This window comes from Schistocerca cancellata, chromosome 1 (assembly GCF_023864275.1).
Source record: "Schistocerca cancellata isolate TAMUIC-IGC-003103 chromosome 1, iqSchCanc2.1, whole genome shotgun sequence".
NCBI lineage: Eukaryota > Metazoa > Arthropoda > Insecta > Orthoptera > Acrididae > Schistocerca > Schistocerca cancellata.
The window spans coordinates 417,812,922-417,833,450 of NC_064626.1; the positions used below are offsets into that span (position 1 = coordinate 417,812,922).

At 44.9% G+C, this 20,529-nt stretch overlaps 1 protein-coding gene across 1 annotated transcript in view; it reads right to left on the minus strand.

Moving 5' to 3' along the window:
• The window catches only part of LOC126175859 (uncharacterized), a 616,100-nt gene that overhangs the window by 594,802 nt on the left and 769 nt on the right, over window positions 1–20,529 (minus strand). The window lies entirely within an intron of this gene.

The window sequence follows — 20,529 nt, forward strand, 5'->3', positions numbered from 1 at the left end:
GAAACCGTTAACTTCACAGTCTCGTATGGGAAGGAACGACACGTTCTAATGTTCATCGCTTATACAGATTTCTACGCACTAGTCGCTAAACTGTGAAACTTTTATAGAGGTTCTTGCGACGTCCTCTGGTATTATAAGAAGAACAGTGGCCCTGTAACAATTTTGGAGCCGTCGAGACCAGCGTAACGTATTGGATTCTACTAGCCACTCATATGTTTCGAAATATGCGGCGTATGCTCGCACTTTCATTACGGGTCGACACAACGCGGAATGCAAATACTTTTGTATTACAGAATCTGCATCATTATGGTTATGGAACACAAGTCGGAAAATTACATAATCGCAGCAAATACGATCATAGTTTCATGCCATGGTAGGGTCTCAACTATGGCGGTCACAGATCTTGTTAAATGTTCCTCCAGTGCATACATCTCCGGAAACGAGGAATAGCGCGGAAATTCAAGAGCCATCAGTTGTGGATATCTCTACTGTACTGAACATGGAGTGACAATTGAAAACCTGTCAGACCGAGACTCGAACCCGAATTTCCTGCTTACCGCTATCATTCTTCCTAACAATTAGGCTGTCTAACCGCTCAAACTTTCACTGATTTCAGTCCCCCTGATCGACTAATTTTAATCCAATATTTTAAATTAGTGTCCTACAATTTTCCAAGATGTTTGAAAAACTGACGATGGACACTAAGCATCTGGCAATGATACACGAGCTGGAGGCGAAGGGGGGCGGCATTCTGCAGCATGCAATTATCTCCTCAGCAGCGTATGACGTGAGCTTTGAGCCGTTGCCTAACAGCTCACTGTGGTAATTCGCAAGCTGGTATCTGCTACCTACTTTAAATGAAAGTTCACTGCGTCAATTTCTCCATGCGCAGGAAGCAAGTTATACAACGCGATCGTAAGCGTTTAGTTGGCTGTCTGGCACAAGAATATCGTCTCCAGTTTGCTTCTGAACTAGAAAACCTGCAGCACTGCTGTAATAGCAGGCGTGCGATCTGTATCGCTCTTGTTCAACTATACTCTTGCTCCTAAAGCCATCAATTACAGCAGACACAGTTTCTGTTGCTAAAGAAAGACTAGTAAACCCCCCACCCGTGATTCTTTACAGACTCGAACTCCCACGTATAAAACATCTTAAAACGTCTGATTCTTTTGCAAATGAAATAATGTGTTGAACATTTACACTTAGGCACGTAAGCGAGAAAAACCTTCGAAAAAACTTTAAATTATGTCTGAAGTTAATTGGGAGTCGCTAAGGCCTCTAATTATCAAAACACAGGCTGAGCATAGTCTGGCTGATTTGCGCTCCGCTTTACGCAAAAGCTTGTTCTTCGCGCACCTCAATGTTTATGACGTCATATTTCCTGAACTCTGTCGTACAATTGTATAATTTTGCAGGTTCATTAAGTGGTATATGCGGACACGGTGCGCAAAATATGCTACGAATCGAGTTAGCAGTAAAGAAGTAATAAATTCAAATGTCATGCCTGATGCTGAATTCATGGACAGTGAAAAAATATTAAGCGATAAACTATTTTCCTTTCATCATTTTGTTGGCGTGTTAGCGAGAAAAATTTTCTTAAAGGATTGAAATTATGTTTAAAGTTTGTCGGAAGTCGCTGAGTGGCGAGTATCGTCTGGCTAATCGGCACGTAGTGACAATACGCTGCCTCAATGTATTATACACCAGGTGGCCCCAAACTTTTGCTCTGAAGGAACACTTCCTGAATCCTGGTGCTCTGATAGAACACCTTATTTATTTTGAAGGATTATAGAATTTTAAAAAATGAGAAAAAATTGTTTTGTTCAGCGATTATTTCAATTTTAAATCATAACTAATAACACAGAAATTACAATAGGATTTTAAAAAAAAGCAGTATCGTAAAAATATCGGAAAAACCGTTTCTAACTGTAATACTTTTCTTATTGTGATGTACCTTTAGCATAAGGTTACAGCTCTTAATGAACAGATTATGACAGCATTTTAAATTTGGTCAATAACTATGTGGAATATTAAAAATCAAATTTCTGCTGCCCCTACAAGCCGTTAGATAGGCAACCTACAAATGGTTAGATAGGCAGCTTACAAATGGGGCTGTGCCCCGGGATAGCCACTTGATTCAAAAAGAAAGAAAATATTTGAATGTCTATCACAAACTACACTCCTGGAAACGGAAAAAAGAACACATTGACACCGGTGTGTCAGACCCACCATACTTGCTCCGGACACTGCGAGAGGGCTGTACAAGCAATGATCACACGCACGGCACAGCGGACACACCAGGAACCGTAGTGTTGGCCGTCGAATGGCGCTAGCTGCGCAGCATTTGTGCACCGCCGCCGTCAGTGTCAGCCAGTTTGCCGTGGCATACGGAGCTCCATCGCAGTCTTTAACACTGGTAGCATGCCGCGACAGCGTGGACGTGAACCGTATGTGCAGTTGACGGACTTTGAGCGAGGGCGTATAGTGGGCATGCGGGAGGCCGGGTGGACGTACCGCCGAATTGCTCAACACGTGTGGCGTGAGGTCTCCACAGTACATCGATGTTGTCGCCAGTGGTCGGCGGAAGGTGCACGTGCCCGTCGACCTGGGACCGGACCGCAGCGACGCACGGATGCACGCCAAGACCGTAGGATCCTACGCAGTGCCGCAGGGGACCGCACCGCCACTTCCCAGCAAATTAGGGACACTGTTGCTCCTGGGGTATCGGCGAGGACCATTCGCAACCGTCTCCATGAAGCTGGGCTACGGTCCCGCACACCGTTAGGCCGTCTTCCGCTCACGCCCCAACATCGTGCACCCCGCCTCCAGTGGTGTCGCGACAGGCGTGAATGGAGGGACGAATGGAGACGTGTCGTCTTCAGCGATGAGAGTCGCTTCTGCCTTGGTGCCAATGATGGTCGTATGCGTGTTTGACGCCGTGCAGGTGAGCGCCACAATCAGGACTGCATACGACCGAGGCACACAGGGCCAACACTCGGCATCATGGTGTGGGGAGCGATCTCCTACACTGGCCGTACACCACTGGTGATCGTCGAGGGGACACTGAATAGCGCACGGTACATCCAAACAGTCATCGAACCCATCGTTCTACCATTCCTTGACCAGCAAGGGAACTTGCTGTTCCAACAGGACAATGCACGTCCGCATGTATCCCGTGCCACCCAACGTGCTCTAGAAGGTGTAAGTCAACTACCCTGGCCAGCAAGATCTCCGGATCTGTCCCCCATTGAGCATGTTTGGGACTGGATGAAGCGTCGTCTCACGCGGTCTGCACGTCCAGCACGAACGCTGGTCCAACTGAGGCGCCAGGTGGAAATGGCATGGCAAGCCATTCCACAGGACTACATCCAGCATCTCTACGATCATCTCCATGGGAGAATAGCAGCCTGCATTGCTGCGAAAGGTGGATATACACTGTACTAGTGCCGACATTGTGCATGCTCTGTTGCCTGTGTCTATGTGCCTGTGGTTCTGTCAGTGTGATCATGTGATGTATCTGACCCCAGGAATGTGTCAATAAAGTTTCCCCTTCCTGGGACAATGAATTCACGGTGTTCTTATTTCAATTTCCAGGAGTGTATAAAAGATAGAAACACGTTGCGCCTATCACTGGATAGAGGAAGCTTTAAAGTTTTGACACGGCTGTGCTGTTGTTTGTTTGTAGCAACAAGGCGACTACACCACAAGAGAAATTATTTTGTGAGTTGGAATTTGCGCCAAGTCGATGCATCGTTCATGTGCAAAGTGCATTCCGCGGCCGATTCAGCAAGAAGCCGCCTCTCCACAAGCAGCTTTAAGACTGGCATTCAAAATTCTTGGAAGTTGGTTGCATATGTAAAGGGAAGAGCATGTCTCATGAAAATGTGGAGCGTATCCGAGATGCGTTCACACGGAACCCTCGGAAGTCACAACGACGCCTGCATATGAAGTCTTACAAGTTGCAATTACTGCAGCAACTGCGACCCGGCGATCATAACAGGAGATACGAATTTTGCATTTCATTTCTCAAAGATGCTGCAAGGACACTTTTTTCAGAACGCCTCATCTTTTCCGACGAATCGAAGTTTCATCTATCTGTTGAAGTGAACTGCCATGAAGTAAGAATTTGGGGGTCGCAAAATCCTGGCATGGTCGTCACACATGAAAGAGACTCATCGAAACTGAATGTGTTTTGAGCCATTATTGTTCAAAAAATTTTTACCCTATCTTTTTGTGAAGGAAACTGTGAAAGGAATGTCATACGTGGGCATGTTGCAAAATTGGTTGTTTCCTTAACTTTACGAAGATTCCAATGATTCCATTTTGTTGCAAGACCGCGCCCTGGCTCACTTTCATCTTGAGGTGTGGCGTTATCTTAACACCACCATCCCACAAAGTTGTGTTGGAAGAAGTGGACAAGAAGATCTTGTTCATTCTTTTCGACCTCCCACGTCACCAGACCTCACACCTTGCGCTTTTCTTCCTGTCGAGGTACATAAAAGACAGAGTCTTTGTCCCATCTACGGCACTTACTCTTCGAGAACTGAGAGTATGTCGATTCTATGAACAAGGATCCGCTAATTCGTGTGTGAAATGAAATGAACTATCGTTTCGATGTTTCTCAAGCAACTTATGATGCTCATGTTGAGTGTATGATACCGTACACACACTGCGCGACCATAAAACGTTGAGCCTCCTCCTATGCAGTGACATGCGCAATTTGTTTCTATCTTTCATAGTTTGTCTGTGATAAACAACTGAAATTTGTTCTTTCTTTTTGAATCACCCTGTACAGATTTGTACGGGAAAAATGAAGAAGTGGACAAAGGAAGTAAGGTTAGAGATTAACGTCCTGTCGATACCTAACTCATTACACCCGGAGAATTACTTCAGTTGGTTGTAAACGGGTAAAGAAATCGGATGAAACGTTCTTACAGGAACTATGTCATTCCATTGCAGCGATTTAGGGAAATCGCAAAAAATCTGTACGCAGTATTATCTTAGACATGGCGACAGCGTAATTACGGTAAGCTACGCTGATCAGCCAGAACATTGCGACCACCTACCTAATAGCGGGTATGTCCACATCTGGCATGGAAGCAACGAGGCCTTGGTGGCAAGCCGTTGGAGGGAATTGGCATCACATCTGTACACTCAGGTAACTTAATTCCCGTCAATTCTGGGGAGGGGAGAGATGAACTCTGACGCCACGTTCAATCACGTGTCGAATGTGTATGATCGAGTTCAAATCTGTCGAGCTTGAGGGTCAGCACATCAAATGGAACTCGCCACTGTGTCCTTCGAACCTCTCCATCATACATCTGACCTTGTGATGTGGCGCATTACAGGTGTCAAGCAGCTGATCCCTGGAAAACAACAGATTGGCGCCATCCCATTGGCATGATGAAGAACGTATCGGGATTCATTACACCACACAGCTCTCTGCCACTGCGCCAACGTCCAGTGCCGATGGTCACGTGCCTATTTCAGGCGTAGCTGCCGATGTCGCGGTGTTAACATTGGCACATGCATACGTCGTCAGCTGCGGAGGCCCATCGTTAGGAGTGTTCGGTGCGCTGGGTGTTCGGATACACTAGTCCTCTGCCCAGCATTAAAATCTGATGTTAGTTCCGCCACAGTTCGCCGCCTGTCCTGTTTTACCAGTCTCCCCGGACTATGACGTCCGACATCTGTAATGAGGAGCGACCGCCCAACCCCACGAGTCTGGACGTGGTTTCATCTTGGACTTTTGACAATGTGTTAAATCATATGGGACTTAACTGCTAAGGTCATCAGTCCCTAAGCTTACACACTACTTAACCTAAACTATCCTAAGGACAAACACACACACCCATGCCCGAGGGAGGACTCGAACCTCCGCCGGGACCAGCCGCACAGTCCATGACTGCAGCGCCCTAGACCGCTCGGCTAATCCCGCGCGACGTTTCATCTTGGTTTCGCCACGTATTGAAGACACTCACCACATCACTCCTCGATAAACCGACAACTCGTGCAGTTTCCGAAACGCTCGCGCCGAGCTTCCAGCCATCGCAATCTGCATTTGTTCAATTTCAGATAGATCGAGGGCCTTCCTCATTCTATACGTGGACAGCATGTTCACATGCGCCGTGCGTGTGTCTAACAATTATTCCTCGCCAGGTGACGCTGCTATGTCCTGGACGGGTTTATATTGACATTAAGTCGGTGGTCATAATGTTCTGGCGCGATCAGCGCAAAGTGAACGAGTCAACGAGTACTGTTTGAGTGAAGATTGAAAACGAAAACGCACCATGAAAGAGATTAGGCATATCTCAAACCAATAATTAAGAGTATTCTCTAAACTGTGATCGATATCGTTGTAGCACGTATGTACGACACTATGTAGATGTTATAGTGATGCATAGTTAGAGAAGGTAATCCTTCCTAGTACATATGTACCATCACTAAAATGATCAGTTAAAGCTTACCCTAAATTGGAAAAAAACAGAACACCCACTAGTGATGTCGTATCACCGCTCTCCCTGGTTGGTGGATGTGTACAATAGCAGATTATTAACGGTGCGTCCATCAATGATAGCGGCATCGGCATGAATGTAATTGTCGTCGGCTGGTTGTTGATATGAGAACGAAGTCTTTCGCTACGGCAACATTCTCGGTTTTCTTGCCGCGTCAGTTTGGGGTAAAATCTCAAGCTTTCAACGATAGCCTCCATCGTCATAGTCAGGAGCAACTGACTGTCTTCACTCGCTCGCTCGCTGAAAAACTCTGGCGACATATGCCAGATGTGTAGGCAGTGTAAGCAGCTTAGCTGCTGTTGAATTGTTGTCTACTGGGCCTATCGGTACGAGCTGACCTCGGTGAGCGTCTCTGACTTTAGAGACGCTCAGTGTGGCGACATCGGTGCTGCGTGAGAGAACTATTCCCGCAGTAGGTCGGGCCAACGGGTAGTCAGCCTTTGGTGGACCTGTCGGCCCAGCCCACGAATTAAGCGGCTGCCAGAGTGTTCTGCCTTATTGCAGAACACCCTGGCGACTTGCCGGAAGCGATCCCGCAGGAAAGGGATGCCTGCTTCCTCGTGGAGCAGCCTCGTTGGATAGCGAGGCGGCTCGTGTAGGGCAATTAGCAGCGCCCTATTTTGGACGCGCTGGAGCGTCGCTATGTGCGTCGCTGCTGCGTTACCCTACACCTCGGCCGTACCAAGGCAAGGTACGTGGTGAGGCAGCGGTGTGGCGGTAGTTTGGACGAAGGATTGAGCAGCGGGTACAGCGCAAGAAGACGCCCCACTGCTCGCCCTCTGCATCTCGGACATGAAGCAGCCAAGTCAGGTGCCTGTCTAGTGTCACCCCGAGGTATTTGCCTGTCCACAACCATGGGATGGTATACCTTACCTGAAGATTTAGCTTCCACTGTATATAAGCTAAAACATAGTGTTGGTGGCAGCTGTTTCATGCGCTCAGTGGCTGCAACATCTATGGCAGGCACCATACATGTGATAATTTAACCTAATAGTGCGTTTACAAGCGCCAAATTTTACGTCGATGTGTATTAGACATAATGTTAACGCCAACATTGCTCAAACTTTTCTGCAATACACGGAAGTATTGCAGTAACGCCGGGCAATATTGCTGTTGGAGTAGGCTGTTGCAGGTAGTTGTCGGCCTACCGGCGAGGTGTGGCCGATGCTGTTCACCAAAGATGGACAGTATTTCGTATGACCGGGCCATATCTACCTCTGCTCTTGTCTGTATGTGCTTCACTCTCACTCTCTGCATCGCCTCCTCTTTTTCGCGTCGATAGCAGTGCAGTCCCAAGTCACGAAATTTGAGTGGTGAAACGTTATTTCGAGAGGAACTCGATTTGTTTGTTGTAAAAAAATCAGCGGAAGAAATCAACTGCGAGTTCCAAAGTGCTACCAGCAGGCCAGTTAGGAAACTGATTTCACAGGGATGTGAAAAAAATGGCTCTGAGCACTATGGGACTCAACTGCTGAGGTCATTAGTCCCCTAGAACTTAGAACTAGTTAAACCTAACGAACCTAAGGACATCACAAACATCCATGCCCGAGGCAGGATTCGAACCTGCGACCGTAGCGGTTTTGCGGTTCCAGGCTGCAGCGCCTTTAACCGCACGGCCACTTCGGCCGGCAAGGATGTGAAAAGAATGATAGTACAATGCTAAGCTACGCTCAACGTAGTATAAAGAGGGGCCACTGGACAGTAAAAGATTTCAAACGAGTGATTAGGAATGGTGAATCACGCTATACCACGCGGCAACCCGACAGAAGGATTTAGATTTAGTGAATGCATGGAGAACGTTACCTGCCACCACGTGCAATGCCAACAGTGAAGTAGGGAGGAGGCGGTGTGGTTTTTGTCATTAGTCTGTGGTCACCTTACTGCGCTTAAGAACTCTAAGTACAGATGGATATGAACCCTTTTACAGCATTGTGTCTTGCGTACAGCAGAAGAACACTTCAGAGATGATGACTGGATGGTTCAAATGGCTCTGAGCACTATGCGACTCAACTGCTGAGGTCATCAGTCGCCTAGAACTTAGAACTAATTAAACCTAACTAACCTAAGGACATCACACACATCCATGCCCGAGGCAGGATTCGAACCTGCGACCGTAGCGGTCGCTCGGCTCCAGACTGTAGCGCCCAGAACCGCACGGCCACTCCGGCCGGCAGAGATGATGACTGACTGTATCAGCATAACAATGCACCCTGTCATAAAGCAGCATCTGTGAGGCAATGCTTGTGGAAAAAAAACGTCCCTGACAAGAGTCTCGACTTGAATCCATTGGAATACCTTCGGAACGAGTAAGAACGCCGACTTCATTCCGGACCACAGAGCCTAACACCACTACGTTCTCTGATTTCAGCTCTCGAGAAAGAACGGTCCGTCAGTCCTCCAAAGACATTCAGACACCTAACTGAAAATGTTCCCAGCAGAATAGAATTCAAGCCACCATAACCGCGAATAGCGGACAGCCACCATATTATTGTCCACAAATAGGTGTCCGGATACTTTTGATCAGATAGTGTATGTGTCTAGCAGCAGTCCACGAGTTAATAGTTTCTGAAGTAGTTCGCTTAATTAAAAAAAAGTCATCAGATCCGTATTTCCCTTTTTCTTGCTAACTTTTTCGCTTGTGGAATGCAAATGCGGGACAGCCGAATGTGTGTCCATTTCGTGGCCATAGTGTGGCCCACGTAAACACTTCTGGACAGGAAATTTATTGCCATAAACATTGTCGGGCAACAGGTTAGCAATGTTACCGAACATGTGGCTGTAATTTGTGTAGCCGCAAATGTTAACCAGGTAACTTTGCCGAGCAATATGCGAATTTTATGGAACATGTAAGCGTACCTGAGCATATATATAATCATCTAAAAGTTCCGCCGCAAGTATTGCGGGAATGGAAAGTGATATTGATGTGCGGTTTTCACAGAATGGATTAGTAGTCAGGGGCTCGTTTATTTGCCAATGAACAGATTGTAATTATCCTTAGAAAGTGTATTTTTGTGCAAACACACACACACTTTTTGAATGGAACAATTCCCATTGACATTAACAGACTAAAAGTCGGGTAAATTAGAATGTTAGTGGTGTTTGTTGCAGGATTCTAGTGCGAGTTGTTTACGAGGTATCGTATTTTGTAAGCTTTCCACACTAAAACTTCTTTGTGCCAATCAACCCGAGTAGTTGCTAGGTATGATGATGTGTTTCCTTACAGTGTGCTTGTGTATTCCTTGAGTGCACTGCGATTTACTAGTCAGTGTGCGACAGTTCAAATGGCTCTGAGCACTATGCGACTTAACTTCTCAGGTCATCAGTCGCCTAGAGCTTAGAACTAATTAAACCTAACTAACCTAAGGACATCACACACATCCATGCCCGAGGCAGGATTCGAACCTGCGACCGGAGCGGTGGCTCGGCTCCAGACTGTAGCGCCTAGAACCGCACGGCCACTCCGGCCGGCCTGTGCGACAGTCCAAGCAGTAGGTCGTGAGTGGTCGATGGTATTTAACGCATAAAAAGCCGACACGCGCGTGTGGTATGGAGAGTATAGGAATGATGTAGGTCGTCCTTGTGAGGTGTATGCGACAAGATATCCCAATAGACATCAACAATCCCGCCAATTATTTATCAACTTCTTCAACTACGGGGGTTGTCCAGAAAGTAATGCATCGCATTTTTTAAACCTCATCCGAAAAGAATGCTACGAATGCGAAACGTTACGTATGTATTACTTGAAGTCTCCTGAGTGAGCGCGCCAAGTTTCCGTCACTTCTGTCAGATAGCGTAGCTGCAGGGTAGTTTCAAAATGGCATCTGCAGGTTATGTGCGTTAGAAGCAAAGCGTCGTCATTGAATTTCTCACTGCAGAGAAGGAAACTGTGGGAAATATTCACAAACGCTTATGCAAAGTCTATGGAGCATCTGCTGTACAGTTAATCGCTGGGCACGGAGGCTGAGGTTATTAGAAGGTGGATCGGCGGAGCTCCACGGCTGTCACACTCGACATGCTGCAGCGAGCTGCTGATGTCTTTCAAGAGGACATGCGTATTACGACTCGGCAGTTGGCGCTGCATATGTCAATTAGCAAAGGAAATGTGGATGCGATTATCCGCACTCTTGGATATTCAAAAGTGAGTGCAAGATGGATTCCGCGGTGTCTATTGGTGGATCACAAATCGCACAGAAAAAACATTTTTCTTATTTTTTTTGTATCGTTTTGAAGCTGAGGGGGGAGGCCTTCCTGTCCCGGATTATGACGTGATGAAACGTGGGTTCACCATTTTGAGCCCGAAACAAAGCGAAAGTCGATAGAATGGCGCTATTTCCACTCCCCGCAGAAGAAAAATCTCAAAGCAACTGCTTTCGCTAGTAAGGTCATGATCACCATGTTCTGGGACTGTGAAGGCGTGATTCTCATTGATGTGATGCCAAGAGGTGTCACCATTAATTCGGAAGCGTATGTCAATACATTAACAAAACTAAAGACGTGCTTCCAGCGACTTAGGCGCCACAGCAACCCAGGAGGTGTTTTGCTGCAACACGATAACGCTCGGCCCCACAAAAATCTGAGGACTGCTGAACACATCGCAAAACAGGGTTGGACGGTGTTACCCTATCCACCCTCCAGCCCTGAGCTAGCCCCATCGGACTTTCAATTGTTTGGGCGATTAAAGGATGCCATTCGTGGAAGAAATTTTGAGGGCGTTGACGTGGTGATTCATACAGTGAAGCACTGACTCCGCCAGCAGGGCAAGGTTTGGTACCGACAGGGCATACACGACCTTGTTTCGCGCTGGAGGAAGACCACAAAACGGGATCGAGATTACGTGGAAAAATGGGGTGTGTAGATAAAACACCATTCTTTCGTGTACTTCTCATTATATTCAATAAATAATTGTTGAAGAAAAAAAATTCTGTGTTCTTGCTGCTGTTGCAGTTGATCCGCACGTTAACTTCTGCCAAAACGCATGAGGAAGTGGCATGAATCTGGCAAGTGTCCTAGGCATTCACCATCGGCCTAGGTTCCATCCCTATCACATCTCTCTCCATCAAGAGTTGCATGAAAACGATTATGAGAATCGTGTTAGCTTCTGTACATTGAGACACGATACTTCAGATGTATCACGTATCTTGTTTATGGATGAAGCCACATTTACCAGGTAAACTGCCGAAACATGTAGTATTGGTCTGTTGACAATCCCCGTTGCTTTCGTCAGGTGGAATTTAAGCGTCCATGGAGTGTAACGTGCTGTGGGATCGTGAACCATTAGCTCACAGGCCCGTGTTTCACAGACGGAACACTCAACGTGCACAAATATTGCAACCTCTACACGGACCATCTTCCACGAATGCTAGAAAACGTACTCTGCAGACTAGGAGGAACCTGTGGTACCAACATGACGGCTGCCCAGCCCATAATGCCCCAAGTATTTCAGCATGTCTTCACAAATTGCTTCCAAATCGTTGGATTGGACGCAGAGGACCTGTATCTTGGCCGGCCCGTTCCGCGGATTTGACGCCTGCAGGCTTTTTTTGTGAGGAAATCTGAAAGACGCTGCCTACAAGGACGTACCAACTACACCCGCTGATATGAATCGACGTATTACTGCAGCCTGTTCGGACATCTCCGCTGATATGCTAGCCCGTGTGCAGCAGTCGTTCCATACCTGACTGGAAGCGTGTATTGCCGCTGCCGGTGGTCATTTTGAACACAACCTGTGATGGTCATCTGTCTCGTTACTGGCCAGAATCCACAAAACTAGTTTATGCACTTGTGTTGTTCTTTAGTGTGTGCTACACAGGAATTGTAAAGTGCCAGTGTGGGAACTTTTCAAAATATGATATCTCGTAAACGACTCGCACTAGAATGCTGCAACAAACACCACCGCCAGTCTAATTCGCCCTATTTTTAGTCTGTTAACGTCAAAAGGCACTGTTCCATTTTAAAAAGTGTATGTCCACAAAAAATACACTTTCTATGTATTATTACAATCTGTTTATTGTCTAACAATACGAGCCCTTGACTACCAATCAATTCTGTTAAACCGTACGTCAATAGCACTTCCCATTTCCGCAATATTTGTGGTGCAAGTTTTAGGTGTTCAAGTCTTCTGCTTCGTTAGGACCCTTCAGGATCACGTGTGGCTTGTTTTGCAAGTCTTCTTCCTTCCCAATACCTCTTCATTCTCTCGCTTCTTCTGTTTCTTTCTTCTTGTGTTAAGACAACTTTGATTTTGGTGTCCGGCCACCTGTAGCCATCCACCAATCCTTTATACTTCTCCCTGTCCTGTACTACTGCCTGCAGATTCCTTTCTTTTATTCCTACCGCCTTCCAGTCATGCCTGACTTCCTTCACCCAGTCGTTTCCCGTATGACATGCTGCATTCCCTACCTTCTTAGACAACTTCTCCTCGTCCGCCCTCATGATGTGCCCAACAAACCGTAACCTCCTCTTCCGTATCTCGATCGATGTGGGTTCAATATTTTCATACAGTTCCTACATTGTTCTATGTATCCAGATATCCCCATGTTTTTGGTGCCGCATGTCTCTCAAAATTATCCGCTGCTCCTCCTCCTCCTCTAACTGTATACAAGCTCTCTTGCCGAGTGTGATCGTTTGTGATGCAAACAGATCAGCATTTCTTAGATTTGCTGTGTAATGTCGCAATTTGGCATTCCGTGACAGATTTTTCGTGCCATGTTTTGTTTTCACCGCATACCGAAGCTTCTGCAAAAGCTGTACCCTGTCGACTGCGCTACTGTTGCTCTGTATGCCACCAGTTATCTTCTCCCCCAAATAACGAAAACTGTTGACTTTCTCAACCACTTGGCCATCTATCTTCCAGTCGGACTCAGTGGTCAATGTCTTGAAAGAGAGCATTAAATGGGCAAGACCTACCAAAATATCAACTGTACAGCGGATCACAGACAGCTACACGAATAATTGTATGTAATATTAAGAAAAAGGAGGATCTGTTTATGAAAAGAAAAGTGCTAGTCCAGTTTTGATCATGTGGCAGTAATGAGCCGATCCATTTCTGCACCACAATCAAGGGGGCAGACACTGCCGGTCTGACTCACAGAACAATCACTCTGAGCCTCCGAGAGGCAGTTTATCGAGAAACTGCAACACTTCTAGCAGCTGTTAGCTCAGAAGACAATTACGTTCCGAGAACTGTATAGCTTTTACATGGCACACATTCATTGAAATAACCTAGTACTTAAGTATGAACAGCGATATACTCCAATATCTGGTAGATAGAGCATTAAACAACAGCAAAAACATCTGATACAACTGCACAGAGCTACGTTTATACTGGTGTCACTGGTGACTGTACCGCTCCGGTATAGATCTTGGACATAGATACTGTATTTCAAGTACACTACGATAACAATAAGTACGCAAGGCTGTTTTTCTCATAGAAAGAGGAAAATATTATATTTATCCTATACAATTTAATTTTTGTTTCGGAGAAGCTCAATTAACACACGGATGTTTATGTTGTTGCTGAACAGGCAATCAAATATGGAGAAGTTTTTGAAAGGGGGAAAAAATACACTTTATTGCGTTTTAGCTTGTCGTTCTGCAAGCTATTCCATATTTTGTGCCATTTACGAAGATTTAGAATTGTTCTTACAACCTTTGTCCATTCTACATAATTTTTAAAATAATTTTAATACAGTGGAACGGGCGCCCAGGGCCAGATATGTCGACTAGTATTGGTGACTTGGCGAAATTGTCAGCGGCATGCCGCCGAAACGCGTCGCGCTGAATCAAATATACTTGGCGGAAGAGAAACATTGTGTTATTTATATATAAAAAAAGTGTTATATTTTCTGTGCGAAGGTGGAGGGGAAGCGACAGGGGGAGGGGGAGGAGGAGAACGTATGAAGCTCTAGCTACGGGGATCTTGAGAAAGCGACACTGTCGCACAGGGGCTAGAAAAGAGACGTATGGTTTGATAAAACTGAAGATTATTCCGGCCGTTGTCGGCGTCCATAAAATTTTCTAAGTATTAGCACCTTGTCAACGCCTGTGCTGCCTTTTCTCTACGTTCCGCTCACTGCTAGAATCTTCTTGCTAGCGGTTGTTCGCCAGCACAGAACAATGAAGCTGTTCGAGTATCATGAAAAAAAAAAAAATTACAGCCATTAACAAATACTGAACTTAAACGTCCCGTCAAGATCGTGGTCATTAGAGACTAAGCACTGGATCTACTGGATAAGGATGGAGAAGGAAATCAGCCGTTGCGCCTCCTCTTTTCTTCTAAACAACCACAGTGGAATTCGTCTGCAGTGATTTACGAAAATCTGGGTGAGAGGAGGGGTATCTGAGCTCCGGTTCTGTCGAATCAAAACCTTGTACGAGGGTGATTTGGTAAGTATGGTAACAAAGCAAACAAAAAAGGTTTATTTCGTAAATACGCATTAGGTCCAGCGATCCTCCAGCTTTTTCATCCCATCGCAAAAATATGTTCTGTCAAACTCAGCAAAATACTCGTTGATTGCAATTATCACTATCTCATTTGACGAAAATTTCTTCCAGCAAAAAAAGTTTCAAGTTAGGAAAAAAGAAGAAGTGATTTGGGGCTAAGTCTGGTGTAAAGGGCGGATGACGAACCAATTCAAAGCTCAATTAATGCACTGTCGTTGAGGTTCGTGTTGATGGCAGATTAAGCTTGGGACCTGAATATGACGCTTTTTGGCGTCGAAAGTGGTGACATGTTTTGAATAAACGACGTCGGGTCACAACACAGCTGTTGGTTTCAATAATCATTACTCTGGTACGATATAAATTGTTGCTGAAAACCGTACTTTAGCTACACGGAGGAAAAGAAACGCAGGGGCTGTTTTAATATGTATAACCAGTTAGAAAATACAAATTGGAGTACTGCAGCCAACCATCCGCTAGGACTGGTGACCGAAAAAAAAGTACTTCCAGTTTCAAAAAAGTTCAGCAAGAACAACAATGAAAATTCCTGGAGATTCTAAACTACACAAACTTTCATAACAGAACGAAATAAAAAATTTTAATAAGGCAACAGTATAGTGATTTCTATCAGATCAGTGAAGTTAAGAGCTGTCGGTCTTGGCGACCACTTGGATGGGTGACCGTCTGGGTCTGCCGAACGCTTTTGGCAAGCGGGTTGCACTCAGCCCTTGTGAAGCCACTTGAGGAACTACTTGACTGAGAAGTAGCGGCTCCGGGAGAGCGGTGTGCTGACCAAACGCCCCTCCATATCCGCACTTATTGACGCCTATCGGCTGACCCGAAGATCGGTCGGTACCTCTGAGCCTTCCAAGGTCTGTTTCTGCGTCTACATCTACATCTATACCACTGTGAAGTGGGTGGCAGTGGGTATGTCCTATTGTAGCAGTTATTAGGGTTTCTTCCGGTTCCACTCACTTATGGAGCACGGAAAGAATTATTGTTTGAATGTCTGTGTGCGTGCCGTAATTATTCTACTTATTATCCTCCAGATCCCTAAGTAGCCGATATGTAGCAGGTTGTAGTATATTCCTGGAGTTGTCATTTAAAACTGGTTCTTGAAACTTTGCTGGCAGACTTCTCGGGATAGTTTACGTCTATCTTCAGGAGTCTGCCGGTTCAGTTTATTAAGTGCCTCTGTGACACTCTTCCAAGGATCAAACAAACCATTGACCATTCGTGCTGCCCTTCTCTGTATACCTTCAATATCACCTGTTAGTCCTCTTTGGTACTGGTCCCATACAATTGAATAATATTTTAAAACCTGTCGTCCGAGTATTTTGTGCACAATCTCCTGATTGCACTTCCCCAGTATTCTACTAATAACCTGAAATCTACCTCTTGCTTTACCAACAACAGAACGTGCGTGGTCATTCTATCGGACGGAGTTTAGTTCAGTATAGTGATACTTTATTTCGTCATAAAAAGATAAGTCATTTATTTGGCGCTCATATATGGAGAAAATACTTATACTAGATTCGAGCGCGCACGGAGGGTTTCAGCTGGCCGCGGTGGCCGAGCGGTTTCAGGCGCTTCAGTCCGGAACCGCGCGACTGCTACGGTCGCAGGCTCGAATCATGCCTCGGGCATGGATGTGTGTGATGTCCTTAGGTTAGTTAGGTTTAAGTAGTTCTAAGTTCTAGGGGACTAATGACCTCAGATGTTAAGTCCCATAGTGCTCAGAGCCATTTGAAGGGAGGGTTTCCGGCAGTCGTTCTTCCCGCGAACCATACGCGACTGGAACAGGAAAGGGAGGTAATGACAGTGGCACGTAAAGTGCCCTCCGCCACACACCGTTGGGTGGCTTGCGGAGTATAAATGTAGACGTAGATGTAAATGTAATTGAAAATTGGTGAGTGAATATAGGAAATAATCACACTTGACTCACCCTTCTCATCTAAAAATACAGAGAGAACGAAATATACATAAACAAATACAAGTATCAAAATAATGCAAAACAATATCGATAAAGTTACCTATATCGACAACGTGTTTTCATCAGTCCAACAACAACGGGTACATCTGTTTAATGACATCGAGAATTTGTGCTGCAGCTCGTCCCACACTATCTCGGATTTGACCGATTGTTGTGAGGAATAGTTTGTCCGAGATGCTCTTCAAACTTACTCGTCAGTTTTCAAGTAACTCGCTATTTTAATCTTCTAATCCCAGTCATCACATGCACAACATACTAAGTACCTGCATTAAAAATATTGTCGGCTTCTACGAGGGTTGACTGAAAAGAAATGCCTCCACCTTCGTAACTCTTCAACAGTTGGCAGCATTGGTATGCAGCAGGTACTTGCTTTTTCCGTAGCCTTTCTCTACAGCTCCAGTTGGCGGGAAGCCTTAGCATTCAACGTTTGTGTTGTTACAGTGTAAAGTATGGAACTCTGCGCAGACGGTCGGTCAATGCGATTTAAGCAACGTGCAGTCATTGAATTCTTGACAGCAGAAGGTGTCACCCCAAAGGAGATTGACCAGAGAATGAAAGCAATTTATGATGATTGTGCTGATGTGAGTACTGTGCATCGTTGAGCGAGTAAGTTTAAAGATGTTGAGGCGGAACATCTGACACGCGTGACAAACAAAGAGTTGAACGTCCTGTGACAGCAACCACAGAGTTTCACAAGCAAAATGTTGACAGATTGATCATGACGATCGTCGTATCACTGAGAGAGAAATTGCAAGCACAATCGGCATTTCACAAGAATGTGTGAGCCACATTATTACTTTGCTTGACTATCGGAAGATCTGTGCACGATGGGTACCCCGGACGCTGACTTGAAATTTGCCAGAAAGTTCTCTCGCGTTACGAGAATAAAGTTAACGCCTTTCTCCATTCAATTGTGACAGGCGACGAAACGTGGGTACACCATGTCAGTCTATCGAATATCGACACAAAGACTCGCCCCAGAAAAATGAAATTCAAGCCGCAGCGTTCAGACCGTTACATCACAACGCTGAAACAACGGCTAACAAGGGTCCGAAAGGAAAGAAAGAAATGTTTTCCTCCAGCGTGACAATGCCAAACCACACACTTCACGTGCCACCACAATCAGAGACTGAATCTCACCACCGTACGGCATCCTCCATACAATCCAGATTTAACACCGTCTGACTTCTACCTGTTTCAGATAATGAAAGACGATTTTCGGGGACATAATTATGCTTCTGATGAAGACGTTGAGAGAACTGTGAGACTGTGGATGCGGAAACAGTGTCGACATCTTCCGTGACGGCTTCAGAAAACTTCTTTATCGTTGGCAGAAATGTATCCAATTGACTGGTTATTATGTGGAAAAGTGAATATTGGTAATTAAAGATCACATTCCAAGGATTATTTTTGCGTTTGATTTATTAAAATATTCCCATCCAAACTCAATTAACGAAGGTGGAGGCATTACTTTTCATTCAGCTCTCGTATATTTAATGAAAGATATTTGCGCATCGAGTGATAATACGGAGAAAACTATCCTGGGTGTTCGTCCGTTCACAAACTGCCATTTCTACCAGCAACTTAGACGATGATTAGAAGCGTCATTTCGATAGTACTTCCTACGGCTCTCATTCAGCACTGTTTGGTATTGTGGCACCGACATTAGTTTCGAAGAAACTGAAGCGTCTATTGGTGCTAGGTTCCAGGTTCTTTCAGTTTTTCTTGTTCTATGCAAAGACTTGTCCTTTCAATTTTACTTTATCATTGTGCTACATTGCTCAATAGCGGAAAAAGAGTCTTCGTAATCGTCGTTACACTTTCACTGCACTGAATAATTCCACAAAAGCAGTACTATTCATGAAAGAAAATAGAAAGGAGTACAATTATTAATGGGCAACGCCACGGCCCACAAGATATTAAAAATGAAACGCAAGGCAGACTAACAGCTTGCATGTCTTCAAGCATTCCAGCAAAGCACAAGACGCCAAGTTATGCGTAAACGGCTAAAATATCATAGGATATGGGACTCTTCCTCAGAATACGACGTCACATACACGCCCACTACTTTTATTTACATCTGAATGTGTTAAAAGTGTGCCTGCAAAAGATTTCAGTGTTCAGAATGTACGTATACTTCGATGAACGAAAATGGGCATGCGAGTGTGAAAGCAGGGCAACTTATCTCTAGGTGAACATGAATCACATTCTGATTAGATGTAATGCTACTCAGTAAAATCAGTTTCCTTCATACAGAATTACGAAGAGTTCAGGATTGGTTCAGGTGCTGTGATAAAACACACACACACACACACACACACACACACACACACACACACAGAGTGAGAGGGGGGGGGGGGGGAGAAAACGCCTGCTGAATCATTCAGCACGCTTCCGCAAGGCGTATGTAATCAGTGGCGGATAATACACTGAGGGGAGAGCATAAAAAAAGGCGTAATACTTGTAGGTGATCATAAAATTTTTTTGTATCCTACACAATTTGGACTGTTATACAGTGCCTACAGCTGATTGGAAATGTTTCGCCGACTCTTTTACGCTTTTCTTTCGTGTGTATCAATTCAAAATGCTGCTCTTATACTGTCCTTGTAATCACATATTCCTTCTTTACTCCTGGCCATTCTGTATACACAACGTGCATTTCTGCTAAAGTAGCTCGCAAATGAAATATATCGTCTATACGTTTCCGTTTGCTCTGAAAATTATTATTGTTTGTTCTAGTTTTTTCATTCGGTTATACTTCATAAAACGAAAGTTTATTCCACAACATACTCAAGTAGTTTAGATACTCAGTAACCTCACAAAGAGACAAGAATATCATATTAAATATTCTGTTTTCTGCAATTTTTCCTCACAAATCTTCCCTAAGTCATTCCCCTCCTTTTTATCCATTTGCTTGTATATTATGTATCTGCATGCATCTTATTTCCTTACATGTTTACAATCCCTTAAGAACTAGGATATGGGCCCGAGTCTCTACAAAGTTCATCGTCTCTAAGCTTTCTCTTGGTTCCAAAACGACCATTTCTTATAATAGATTCCTGACCTAATACGGAAAAAAGTCTCGACAGTCTGTTTCTTGGTAGCAGAAAGAACATATTCAAGCTGATGTCCAACGAAACTGACTATAAAAGCGACTGACGAACATAAGAAAGTTCTTAGGGCCGGCACGACACTAGACGTGTGAAACAGTTCTTTACGAAATTCTCTTTTCGAAGACCAACAAGTGGATTAACTGCGACATGTAAACATTATGACTGGAGGCGTCCACTGTTCGACGCAAAACTGGTTCAGAAGCAAGTAATAGTTCCCGATTAGTAATTACATCGAGAACTTGAAGCAGTGTACATCGTATCATTCTAAGTATACCGTTATGAAGACAAGTGTCAACTGCGCATATAAAACTACAACGAAGTTATAATTTTTAACACTATGTATGGGTTTCCTACTGAAAGAGTGTACCCACTTCCTGCAACGTTTTTGTTTACCTTTCGAGAGCATGGAATGAATTCCGTGAAGAGAGAGCCGAAGGGTAGCGAATGAGAACTTCACTTATCTCTGTTT